This window comes from Crinia signifera, chromosome 19, assembly GCF_055691185.1.
Source record: "Crinia signifera chromosome 19, ASM5569118v1, whole genome shotgun sequence".
Taxonomy (NCBI): Eukaryota; Metazoa; Chordata; class Amphibia; order Anura; family Myobatrachidae; genus Crinia; species Crinia signifera.
In genome coordinates this window covers 35,082,185-35,096,197 of record NC_139226.1, presented here as the reverse complement: position 1 = coordinate 35,096,197, position 14,013 = coordinate 35,082,185, and the positions used below count along the sequence as shown (strand labels likewise).

The 14,013-nt window shown below is 46.4% G+C and overlaps 1 protein-coding gene across 3 annotated transcripts in view; it reads right to left on the bottom strand.

The window, feature by feature from the left end:
• PHLDB3 (pleckstrin homology like domain family B member 3) overlaps positions 1–13,527 on the bottom strand; it is a 65,738-nt gene extending 52,211 nt beyond the window's left edge. Inside the window, exons 1-2 of one of the 3 annotated variants that reach the window (XM_083162356.1) lie at positions 13,258–13,527; positions 3,774–3,856 (exon numbers count right to left, since the gene is read on the bottom strand). The gene's annotated coding sequence lies outside the window, so the exon portion shown is untranslated. The remainder of the gene's footprint in view (positions 1–3,773; positions 3,857–13,257) is intronic. The other 2 variants (XM_083162354.1, XM_083162355.1) reach the window with 2 other exon arrangements.
• Between the last annotated feature and the right edge of the window lie 486 nt (positions 13,528–14,013).

The following is a 14,013-nucleotide window of genomic DNA, read 5'->3' as shown; positions in this document are numbered from 1 at the left end:
GGCCTCCGTCACCGCACTGAGATGCTAGCCGCATATGTTAACACAAATGAGCTAGCATCGCTACAGTTTGGCGGCGATGTATATTAATACATCCTGTCCATAAGCAGAAGAGTGATGTATTGGTGGGGCGTAGTCTGAATGTGACAGGGGCTGTGACATGATGTGAGAGGATTCTGCATGGGATCTCTGGAACATTAGGAACACAGGCCCTTATTCTGGTTCACTCGCAAAGGCAAATTTCTTCTCAAATGGACAAAACCATGTGCACCGCAAGTGGGGCAGATGCAACATGTGCAGAGAGAATGAGATTTGGGTGGGGTTTTACTTCAAACTGAGGGCGGGATGTACTAACGGGAAAATGCGGTAAAACCCCCGTTTTTCCTATGTACTATTACCCGGCCGCCACGTCACCTTTGGGTGGCGATACCCTATAGAAGCCTATGGGCTTCTTTTCGCCACCCGACGCCTCCGCCGAAAAACCTTCTGGACCCCCCCCCCTCTCCCCCTCCCTCTCTTACCTGGTCCTGGTAACACCTTCCTCCCCCTAGTGAGGCAGCCGGACGTCCTTCCGGCTGCAGGGGGGAGGCGGAGGCGCCGGGGACAGCTTGCTTTGCTGTCCCCGGCGTGAGGGATGCAGGAGGGGGCAGGGAGGTGACGGAGACCCCCACACACCACATTCCAGGTATCGGGGGGGGCCTCCGTCACCGCATCGCGATGCCAGCCGCATATGTTAGTACATATGCGGCGGCATCGCTGCGGGGGGGCCACGTAGGGCGGCGATGTATTTTAATACATCTCGCCCTGAGATCTATACTGCAGTGTAGAAATAAAGCAGTCAGTATTTTCCCTGCACAGAAACAAAATAACTTACCCAAATCTAATTTGCTCTGTTACATCTTCCCCCCTGTAGTGCAGCATGGTTTTGTCCATTTGAGAAGGAATTTGCCTTTGCGAGTGAATTAGAATAAGGGCCACAATCTGTTATTATTATCAGTTTGCGGAGAGCTACAGGTAGGTCACCTGGATAATAAATACTTCCTTCTTATTGTTTACCTTGAAATAAGTTCCTGGTTCCACTGCTTATCACAGTTATACTGTATCTAACAATTTCACAGTCCAATATAAAATGACACAGCTGCACGCCCACATGCCAAGCTGGTCATGGATGAACGCAGCGCCAACATCTCCTCCCTTAATAAAGGGTTGCTTAATCAGATATTTAATTCTGGGAAAATATTACTAGTACTCATGATAATTCACATGCATAAAATGCTCTTAAAGCCGCAATACCACTTAGGGAACTTGTTTCCCCAACATTTCCCTTTCCTGCAAACGGCACCACCAAAGGGGCTACATGCAGTATTTTTCCCCCTGTGAATACAAAAGCACTACACAGGGGAAAAAAATAATCTATAAAAAGGGATGGAGTAAAAACACGAGGACCAATCAAAAGCTGCAATCCATTAAATGGGAGGAGCTTATTTACAGCTTAAGGGCGAGATGTACTAAGCTTTAAAAGTGATAAATGGAGAGGGATAAACCACCAACCAATCAGCTCCTACCTGTCATTTTTTCAAGCAGCCTGTGACATGGCAGTTAGCAGCTGATTGGCTGGTGGTTTATCACTCTCCATTTTATCACTTTTAAAGCTTAGTACATCTGGCCCTATATATATATATATATATATATATATATATATATATATATATATATATATATATATATATATACATACATACATACATACATACACATTATGAGATTCCTGCCTTTTGTTGATGACCACAAACAAGTGTAATGAGCAAATGACTAGTTTAATATCGATGAATCTTACTACAAGTCGATAAAACCAGGAACTTAATTAGGGGGGGGGGGGGGGGGATACATCAAAGTATGGAGAAAGATAAAGTAACAATCATCTTCTGTCATTTTGGAGGCTGTGAGGTCAGTCCAATTCCCAGCGAAGGTTGAAAGATTCTGTTGCCGTGGCTTGTAAATGACAGCAATGGCACCAATCTCACAACCAACTAATACCCCTTTTACACCCATAGTTCCATTTGGAACTCAGTTTTAAGCAAGGTCGTATCCGGGATTAGCACCGTTTACACTGGGGTAACGAGCTGAAGTGTCAACGGGGGTGGCTATTGGAGATGACATCATCCCCAAGCGCCGGGACTGCCGTACACCACACCGGGACCACTGATTGTTGCGCTGGGGGCAATCCCAATACCAAGGTAAGTTGCTGGGCTGCCTCCAGCCCCCGTGCACCCCCCTAGCCCTGATCAGTGAGGTGAATGGATGCTGCACAGAGGCATTCATTCACCTCCTCCCTGCCTCCTCTGCTGTCTGCAGAGTACAGCAGACAGCAGCGGAGACTGTGTGCGCTCCCCGCCAAACCTCCATGCTGCAGTCCGGAGGTTGGGCTTCCCCATTGCTGTAAAACAGGAGCTGGGTCGGATGACCCGGCGTACCCATTTACACTGCCCTCTACCCTGGTCAGGACCTGGGTAGAAGTCCTGTGTAAAGGAACACGGGTTAACCCCTTGTAGACCTCTGCTGACCCGGGTCCACGAAGAAAAAACCTGGGTTTTTGCGGCGGTGTAAAAGGAGTATAAATTTACCGCTGTTTGCCCCTCGTTAGCTATAAACAGCAAGAGCGGTACGGTCCCCCTTTCTGGCTGTAGCAAAGCCTTCCTGTCATTGCCGGTTCTCCTCCGGATGAAGCGGTCATTCACATGGGAAGACTGACGGTCGCGCATGTGAACGACGAAGAAGCCTCACGAGTGGAGGACGCCGCTGAGGAAGTGCACATCACCGGAGGGAAGTAATGCATTTTCATTAGTATGACGGCGATACTAAACGCAATATGCTGCCGGTGTTAAGCTTCGTCGATAAATGGGGCCCTTTGAGTCTTATAGACACATTCATCTCTCTGTTCATTTGTGTGTTGCAGATGTTGTCAGAGGGTGGTTTGAGATTAGACCTATCCTGTCATCTTTATAGCTGACAGTTTAACCACAATACTGTACTTCCGTGACAACTATTCATGTGCCAGAAGCAGGGGCAGGGTACATTTTTATATAATGAGGAGACATTTACCAACAGAAACCAATGCATGCATACGTGTGTCTATGTGACAGGCAACTTGTGACAAAGAGGTGACACAATTCCTGTCACTGATGTGAAGAGTCGATGAAACAAAACAGTACACAGGTACACAGTCCGGGGCACACCTGCTGCCACATGTCAGTCAGGTGGTATATACTCTTTGAGCGAGAAGGCTGTGCTACACTTTGCTATTACTTTACATGTACCTGGTATGATCTAGTTTTGACAAGTTTTGATACTTATAAAGACTGACGCCAGCACCTTTTTCCATATTGATTTTCTGGGCACTAATGTGCTGCAAGAAGTGCTTAGTAATGGTATGTCCGCAGGTATATACACACATACATTTTGTCACTGGTGGAATGGGGGCATGGAGCATATACTGTATATACCCAAGAAAAACAAAGTTCTATTAATGGAACCAAAATGTCAATACTTATATTATACTGTACACTGCAGTGGTGACTGCGCTCCTATGTTTTGTTAATGCCAATATCTAACGAGCTAATTGTGTGGCAGCAACAAAATGCATAAAAGCTTTGGTCAAGAGGCTCAGTTGTTGCGCAGACAAAGAAATAGAAATAAACTCTGTGACTTTCAATGTGGATTGGTTCTTGTGGTGATACAGGGAGGGTGGGTGTTTGGGTATCTCAGAAACTGCTGACCTTTTGGGATGTTCAGGCACAACGGACTCTGGAGCTTACAGAGGACGGTCTGCAGACCAAAAACCATCCACGGAGCCGCAGTTCTGTGGGAGAAAATGCTTTGTTAATAAGAGCGCCCATAGGAGAACAGCCAGATCAGCTGAAGCTGGGGAAAATAACAGCAACTCAAATACAATGCAATACAATAGTGGTGTGCAGAAGATAAATGGCTGACATATGCTACACTTTCATATACAGTAGGCCAGCTATGTGATGCATATTGCATATTTACATTCTAGTAAACACAGTATGTTGTCCTGCTCTTAGTCCATCCCTTAGATCGATGGGCTACAAAACCTGGCACCGGCGGCGTTCCCTCCCCGCGGCCAGGCCCACCCGTGTTTTTAGGTCCCAGAAAACGCAGAAGTGCCACCTACAAATGCCCCTGCCCCACTCCTGTTAATCAACTTGCAAGCAGCAGCTTCATTCGCAAGGGGACGCCGCACATGTGTACAGTGTACTGTGGGCAAGCGCGGTCATCCGATAATTTGCAGACTTCGATATGGTCTGAATCGGGCCCCAGGTGAATACTGACATTTGTCCATGCCAATATTGACAGCAGTCTCCCAAATGCCGCCACAAATGTTCAGGGCAGACGTACAGTGTGTGCATACTTGCACCCAGTTGGTTCAATCGAATTGACTGAGGTACTAATTAAGTCACATGTACTCAAGCATAGATATCCTTATAACATCATGGACTGTAATGGCGGAGTATGGGAACATCTGATTTATTGCCTAATAATGTAGCCTGAACATTTGTACAGTACTAGTAATATCACTGAGACTGTGACTAATATTCATGAGGCAATTGTTCCCTGTGAGAAGACACGCGGCATTCCCATGAATTTCTTAAACATTTCACCTAGTTGTTTTTCCCGCGAGCCACGTTTTAACAACAATAGCGCAATTCATGCAATTTGGCCGCAACGATTCCGGATGAGGGAGCTGGTGCTTTGTCATGGTGGACAAACTAACCTATGAATCTGAAATTTGGTATGGCGTTGTTTGAAAGATAGATGGTAGTACACGATAGTAATGCCAACTTTCCTCAGCAAAAAAAAAAAGTAGTAGCTAAAATATACAGCCATACGCAAAATGGAAATGAATAAGGAAAATGCAGACTATGGAAAGCTAAATGGAGACACTGGGCAAACAAACAACATTATGGGCATGATGCACGAAGCTTCAAAGTTGATAAAATGGAGTCATAAACAGCCAACCAATCAGCTCCTCCCTGATATTTTTCAAACACAGCCTGTGACATGGCAGGTATGAGCTGATTGGCTGGCTGTTTATCATGCTACAGTTTATCTTTTTTGAAGCTTAGTACATCTGGCCCTTTAAGAGAATGGGCGGGATGCTATATAGCAGAAATGCGGTAAAAACCCCGTTTTCGGGGTTTCTACCGCATTTCTATATGCTATATGGCGCCTCCGCAGTGTCAGCGCTGCGGAGGGAATCGCCAGCTAAAGCTGGCGAATCCCTGCAGAAGCCTATGGGCTTCTTACCGCAGCGCTGTTTGAGGGATCCGTCACGGATCCCTCCCAGCGTGCCCTGCGGCCGGCGCCGGGGTCTGCGCATGCGCAGATGGACTCCCGGGTCACAGACCCGGAAGTCCAGCGCCGGCACCGCATCGCAAGGGACAGCTCTTACCGCAAGAGCTGTCCCTTGCATGAATAACGGCATATGTTATAGCATATGCCGTTATTAAAAATGCGATGTCCGGCGAAGGGGGGCCGCGGATGTTATAACATCCCGCCCAATATAACAAATGATAAAAAACTGGAAAAATACAACAGCTTGTTAAGACTATGAGGAAGGACTGTGCGCAACTTGTTGACTCACCAGGTTCTGACTGTAACAAAATAAGATTTCTATTACCACCCTGTGGATTGTGGGGGAACCCAATCTATAATTTTCTAACATAGAGTAGTGTTCATTCTAGCACCCGCTATCTTTGAAAATCTATGCAGTTCCTCTTCCCTCCCTGGGGTGACGCTGTCTGCTCTGGTGTTTCTAGCACAAGTCTGGTTTGCATATCAGTGCTGATATACAGACCACACTGTGCTAGAAGCACTACAGCAGACAGCGACACCCCAGGCAGGGAAGAGGAACTGCATGGGTTTTCAAAGTTAGCGGATGCTAGAATGAACACTATAGAGTCAACATCCCATGTTTGAAGTCCCGAATATTATGTGCGACAGGTTGGTCGACTGAGATTGGAGATTCCGGCTGTGGTCCTTCCTACATATATTTGGGGGATACTTAATATTTGCGGCAAACCCCCCAAAAATTAGCTGCAAATATTAAATGATAACTGTGCCATAGAGGCAGGAGGGCCCTGCTCGTAAGTTTAAAATCTATAGGACATTATAGGCAATCTCCAGGTGCGACACAATCTATCCCGGTCTGCCATGTGTCAGGGGTGGCAAAAAATGTATAAAAACAGGGGAATGACAACAGCTTGTGACAAAAAAAAAAAAACTGATTGCACCCTTTTCTCAGCAGACCTTGTATATCATTCCCATCCATCACTCCAAAGACTTTATTGTGAACAGGGGCTAAACCTGCCAGATGGTTCCCCATTAACAAAAAAAAACATTCACAAACTAACAAAAAAAAACTAAAAATTACTTTTATGGGAATGTTTATGCCCCTCATAACAGCCCAGCGGTGAGGCCTGGCCAGGGTGCTTTTAGCCCAATTTCACAGTTCCCTATTCATATGGCCTGAAAGCTTACACCACTAGATTTATAGTGGGAGGTGCAGAGTTAGCCAAAAGGGGGACAAAACAACCAAGCATGACAAAGGGTGCTAGAGTACTAGGTATGATTAGTGACAGCATCAGGGCCTCCTTGTAGTAAATTTGACAAAAGGCACATTTAACAAATACTAGCAAACTTTTTTTTGGGGGGGGGGGGGGGGGGGGGCGGGGGGGTAGCTGTCTTTATTTCATATTCATTGTAAGCAGCAGAGTATCAACAAGATGGAGGGACTTCATTTTTTTTATGTGCACAACAACTGGGTGAACCCAGATGGCCGCCTCACCACCTGGCAAAATCTGTGTTTTGGATCCTGCTGGGTAAAATGCGCTGGAAATTAGGTATTCCTTTACCACTTATTAGTAATAGTAGTGGTAGGTGTATTATGACTGGTGAAGTGATAACTTGGTGATTAAGTGGGAGGTACTAAAGCAGGAGCCAATCAGCTTCTGACTGACAAGTTATGGACATGGGTTTAAAAAATGACAGTTGGGAGCTGACTGCCTGCTGGATTATCACCTACCACTTTATCACTTCATGCACTGTCTACCCCTGCAGGCGATGGTGACGCGTGGGACCGTGCATCGCCATCGCTATACCCTGTACACACGAAGCAATCCACGCTTACTTACTAAGTAATCTAGTCAGACTACTTAAAAAATAGCCCTGTCCTTTTTCAGGGTATAAGGCCCCATTTATCATGGTCAGTGAGGGGTTAGTGTCGGATTTACTAAACCAATAAAATGTACAACAGCTCGTTATTACTTGAAAGTAAATGATCACCTCAGCAGTATTCCGCCATGGGTACGCCACTCTCCTCTGCATTTCCTATGCCCCAGTGACAGAAGCTCAGACAGTAGCGGTAACTGGATATGATGCGAGTGATCGTCTTACAGTAGCCATTATATTTTGGGTACACCGCCAGTAAAAGTGAGTAGCGAGCAGCTGTCAGATATAACGCTACCTGTGACCTTGTGCCCTTAGTAGGTGTCAAGGCCCCACAACCTGCATCCTCTCCATATGTTAGGGGATAATGCGACTACAATTAACGTCCTGCTGCTAATTACCTCAGGATGCCAGGTAACCCGTAGCACTCGCATACAGGGGACTTTGAAGCTCAGATGCTTTAGAACAGAATGAATTCAAGAGCAATAACAAGCTCAATATAAAGAATATGTTCTGTGGTCTTAGAATGAGGATTTATAGTATGCATGAGTTATACGTACACAAACATCATACAGGGGAGGAAACCGCCAACATGCAGGATAGGAAAACATAACCATAGCCAGTCTGTGGAAATGCCAGCCAGGGCGGGTACCATGCGAGTGGGCACAGAGCAAACATAGCATATGCCATAATTTCACACCTGAATAACTTCTACCCAACAAGTCCAATAAGGACCTGGTTATTATGGAGGGGGGAGGACACAAAGGTATTGGGCTAATTGCTGAATATCACTATAGGTATTGCCGTGTCTGGCCACAATAAGAGGTACCTTTACTGAAGCTTATAAAAATGGAAAAAGATGATGTTGCCCATAGCAACTAATCAAACATGAAAAACTTGTGTTGACCATGAACATGCCGACCGTAATCATGTGTCGACCTTCTGTCATTGTCGATCTGTTGACCATTATTAGGTGTTGACCGATAGTGCTCAACCTAGTAACTGTCGAACTAGACCGTCAACCCAGGGACCAAATCCCCTTCTATAGTATGTTCACACACTTTAATCATACCTCCAAACTGTCCTGCTTTACGCAGGAACGTCACATTTTTTGGGGATGTTCCCACATCCCGCCCGGGGCCGGCAGTGCCCCGCGGCATGGGGAGCATGGCGTCTATTTATACACTTACAGCAATGACACCGGGGGCGTCGTGCATAGGCCATGCCCCCTTTTCACTAGGTCACACCTCCAAAACTTTTGGCCACTGCTTCGGCGCGCACCTGTGGCCCTCATTTCTATTTCACATGATACGATCTCTTATCTTCTAGAAGCTGCTAAATAAATACGGAGTCAATTTGGATTGGTTGCCCCTAGCAACATCCCATGTGAAATAGAACGCCCATCTTAGTAAGTTTCCCAGAGGCCTATTTTTGGGTGCTGGCCACAATCCAGGCTCTGTCGTTATCTGCCTCCAACTCCAGTGAGAAATATAGGGAGGTTCCAGGTTCTGAACCATAGCAGGAGGACTGTGCAGCATCCTACATTGCTGGCTGAGGAGACGAGGAAGACCTTGTAATTCCTCTGTACACAGATCCTGCCTTCAGTATCTGTGTGATTATACTGGGCAGTTACCTGTTGCCCATGACTTGTCCTGATTCAGGTTTGTATGGTATTGCACAGCTGCAGGGAAGTGTCTGTGCTATACTGTACGGGTTGGGATCATTTGGTCGACAGTCATTAGGTCGACATGGGAAAAGGTCGACATGGGTCTAGGTCGAAAGGTCACTAGTTGACAGGTCATTAGTTCGACAATGTCTAGGTCAACAGTCAAAAGGTCAACATGGGGTTTTTCACAGTTTTTTTTTACCTAAATGTCAACACAGTCGACATGCACTCGCAATGCATCCTGCACGGTGCCACGCTGCACTCAGCACACTAGTTTATTCTCCCACCGCGCCCTAGTGGATGGTAGGGCATGAAATACCAGCCGTCGGCACATGTCGGCTAAAAAAAAACAGTGAAAAACCCCATGTAGACCATTTGACTGTCGACCTAGACAATGTCGAACTAATGACCTTTCGACCTAGAACTATGTTGACCTTTTCCCATGTCGACCTAATGACTGTCGACCATCATGCTGTAGACCAAATGACCGCATCGAATATATTCCTCCTCAATGTATCCCCAATAAGTATAGACGCAGCATTGGATCTCTACGAGACTGGCTGCAGCCCTAGGCTGAATCTTACACAGACTGGCGGTTATACCGAGTCCAAGAAGTCTGACGATGCAGACAACAAACCTACAAAACGGGCATTAACGATATCGTTTAGTGACGTCACCCGGCCCCCACTCAGAACATTTGTCGACAATACACAGTTACATTTAAGCTTCATATACAGACGGCAGAGTACGTTGTTAATTACCCACAGGAGCATACATCGTTAACGATGTAGTGAGTGTACAATAGGTGATATATCATTTACAATATCATTCTCAAGCATAGCATTAACGATACATCATCTAGTGCAGCCATGTCCAAAGGATGGCCCTCCAGCTGTTGTGAAACTACACATCCCAGCATGCCTTGCCATAGTTTTAGCATTCCCTAATAGCAAAACTGTGGCAAGGCATGATGGGACTTGTAGTTTCACAACAGCTGGAGGGCCATAGTTTGGACATGCCTGATCTAGTGTGTACCCAGCTTAATAAAGCACATAATGGGGCAGATGTATTAAGCTTTAACAAGAGATAAATGCAAGGGTGATAATGGGCGGGATGTACTAACGGGGAAAATGCGGTAAAACACCCGTTTTACCGCATTTCCCTATGTATTAAAACCCTGCCGCCCGTCAACGCATTGTAGGGTATAGAAGCCTATGGGCTTCTTTCGCTGCCCGCGCTCCCCCCCCCCCCCCCTCCCGTCCTCCTTTGATCTTCTCCTCCCCCAGGTGTCACAGTCGGGAGGACATCCGGCTTCAGGGGGGAGGAGGAGACGCAGGGGGACACTGGCAGCCGCCGGGAGGTGATGGAGACCCCCGCAGACCACATCACAGGTATCGCGGGGGTCTCCGTCACCGCAACCCGATGCTAGCCACATATGTTAGTACATATGCGGCAGCATCGCGGCGGCTGTTAGGCGAAGGGTGGCGATGTATATTAACACGTCCCGCCCAAGGAGAGATAAACGTCCAGCCAATCAGCTCCTTACTGACTTTTTTCAAACACAGCCTGTAACATGGCAGTTAGCAGGTGATTGGCTGGATGTTTATCTCTCCTTATCACCCTGGCATTTATCTCTTGTTAAAGCTTAATACATCTGCCCCAATAGGTCTTATTTTCAGAAAACATAAGCCTGGCTACAAGGGCTATGATATTCCCGTCCTGTACAGAATACACTGCTCCTGGGCTTCCCTCTCAGTTACCTGCGTCGATCATAGGAGAGAATCCAGGGGCTTAACGTTATTGATCCGTAGGAGAGCGCACTGTTAATGATATAGTGGGTACACACGGACAGATATGCATGATGATATTGTTAACGATATCGTTATGGTGCAGATCGAATAACAGCGGAATAAAAATTGATGCTGGCCACCCACGCTCAGATAAAATTCCTGTCACACTCACACACACTTTGGGCAGGATGTATCACATTAAAGACGATGCATCCCGCCACAGATTGTATGCATATAGGCGATTATTTACCACAGGGCATTTGTAATAGGGTTGGACTGTTCCGGAGATGCGGGATGTCGACCATTCTGTGGAATTTTATTTTTTTTTTAAGAGGCAATCATTTACAAGGCATGGTTTTGCCCTGTAAATGATTGGCGCTTTAAAATCAGATATCGGCTGGCAGACGCCGACCCTGTTAAATATGCCGCCATAGGCACGTAGAGATCAGCAAAGGAGGCCTCTCCCGTTACCTTTCCTTTGCGATGTGGTTGCGGGAGTCCCTCGGCGCCTATCCGCGGCAGTCAGCTAGCGCATGCGTAAGACTTAGGTGGATTCTAGAATACTATTGAATTCCTACATTATTCAAAATTGCACATACTTGTACAATCTAAAACTATAAAAGGAAAATATATTAATACTGGACATATAGAATGAAGATATGATGCTTTTCAATAAAAGATGTAATATGCCGTAAACCATCATTTTAATGTCTAAAGACCCCCATACACTAATCCGAGGTATCGCATGCGTTGCATCGCCGGCTGGACTGAATGCGATACATCGTATGCTGTCCTTTAGCGTGTATGGCCAAGTGAATTTGTCCAAAGATATGTACAAAATTGCCAAGCAAACAATTGTACTTATCATAATAACCTATAATATTTTTTACACATTTTTTATTTGATTTGATTTTATATAACAAATGTGAACGATGCTGGCATTTTAAGCGGATATTTTAAACATATCTCACAGAGATTTTGGCACTCAAAGGGTTACGCAAAAATAGTAGACAAAAATAGTAGATTGCATTTAAAAAAAAAAGGTAATACACGTTAGATTGAAGTACTTTGAAGAGAGACCTCAAGAAGTAACGTCTTAGCGGTGCCCAGCGGCAGGGGAAGAGTTAATGTAATGGATATTCATTCATTTCCTCTCCAAAGTCAGTGCGTGAAACCCAGTAAGCAGGATAATCAATGCCAGATCTGCCATAGCATTTAATCAGAGGTAAATACAAAGAATTGCATTGGCATATGCGGCCATTACGGATCATTATACGCAGTCTGTCCCGATCAATGCTGTTCCAACAAATCCATCAACTTATATAAACTATTCCCAGACTATTCCGCACTTCACAGCTCAGTGGCCTTGATTAAAAGACCGTGTATCAGCTGTATGTAAACACTCCAGAGCGATGTCAGGGGGAATGCTATGGAAATATCATTAGTATAGATCGTAAGCTTGCGAGCAGGGCCCTCCTACCTTTTTGACGGTCTGTAAATACCCAGTTTGTTGCATCACTGTCTCCAATTGTAAAGCGCAGCGAAATATGCTGCGCTATATAAGACACTGGTAATAAATAAATAATTTTATGTTCTATTTCAAACTTTAATCTCATACTCAGCAGCTGTCTATATTTATAGGGTCGGTCACATCTGCTCGGTGCTGTAATATGTGATTATACCGGCCTTCGTTCTATTAGAGGGGTGTATATATATATATATATATATATATATATATATATATATATATATATATATATATATATATATAGCAATCGTTTCATGATGTATATTACATTGTAGAGAAATATAGAAATAACTGGTGAACGCTGAATTATGTGACCCTGTTACCATACAGCTCCTGCTGGGGTATGGGTAAAATCCGGAATCGGATAAGACACCGGAATGCCGGACTGGACATCAAACTCTGCATTCCGGAGCTTGTAGTATCCGGTCCGGGGGTGTCCTGTCCGGGGGTGCTCCATCTGATGAGGCTGCTCTCGCACCTGTCACCTGGGAGAGGAGAGGGGGGAGAATACAGCCTCACCGCATGGTCCGGGGGTGTAATAAAAACTGGAACGGTCCAGACCACACGGGGAGGCTGTAATCTCCCCTTCCCCATGTCCCTGGTGTGAGCAATCACAGGCATCCCCCCGGACAAGACACCCCCCGCATGGGACACCCCTCGGACCAGACACTATAAGCTCCGGAATGCAGAGTTTGATGTCTGGTCCGGCGTTCCGGTGTCTTATCCGGGTCCGGTTTTTACTTAGTCCCCTCCTGCTGCAGATTCACTACTGCTGGATGGGGATCTGAAATACTCTGTGCTGTCCCAGCCATGCTGTATTCCCTGTACAGAAGTAAGTTCTCCAGCCTGAGATTGCTGGAACTAATAGTGCCACAGGTTGCTTTTAAATTCACATTGGCATGTAGTGCAGAGTATGGGGGGAACCCACAACAGATCCTTCTGGCCACCTCTGTCCTGCAAATCATTTCTTCCAGGATCTGCGTGTTCTCCCCCCTGCAGGACTGTGTGTAGCAGCCTAGAAATGCCTTTACCTTGCTGAAGTGTGACCCCACTGCTGCCTTCTCCTTCCTCTGTTATCCTCTGCTGCTCCCCGCAGAACCAAGGGCAAAGTCTTCCCCCAGTCACCAGGGACAAGTCCACAGACAGATCCAGTTACACAACAGCCGTATTCACCCTGTTACACAGCCATACAAGCGCTGGGATCCTGGCACAGCCTGTGTGAGTGTAATACAGAGACTCACATGAGAGTGTGACAGAGTGAATGATTCACAGATACTGGCTGTGTAGGACCAACCCCCTCCCGATGTCACACCTCTCTCTCATTCCCCAATCCTTCTCCCCTCCGCTGCTGTATACCTCTGACTATCAGCCCTCTGCCCCCTCCCTATGTCACACCTCTCTCCCAATCTTTCCCTCCTCTCCTGTGTACCCCTCACTATCAGCCCTCTGCCCCCTCCCTGTGTCACACCTCTCTCCCAATCTTTCCCTCCTCTCCTGTGTACCCCTCACTATCAGCCCTCTGCCCCCTCCCTGTGTCACACCTCTCTCTCAATCCTTCCCTCCTCTCCTGTGTACCCCTCACTATCAGCCCTCTGCCCCCTCCCTGTCACACCTCTCTCCCAATCCTTCCCTCCTCTCCTGTGTACCCCTCACTATCAGCCCTCTGCCCACTCCCTGTGTCACACCTCTCTCCCAATCATTCCCTCCTCTCCTGTGTACCCCTCAATATCAGCCCTCTGCCCCCTCCCTATGTCACACCTCTCTCCCAATCCTTTCCTCCCCTCCTG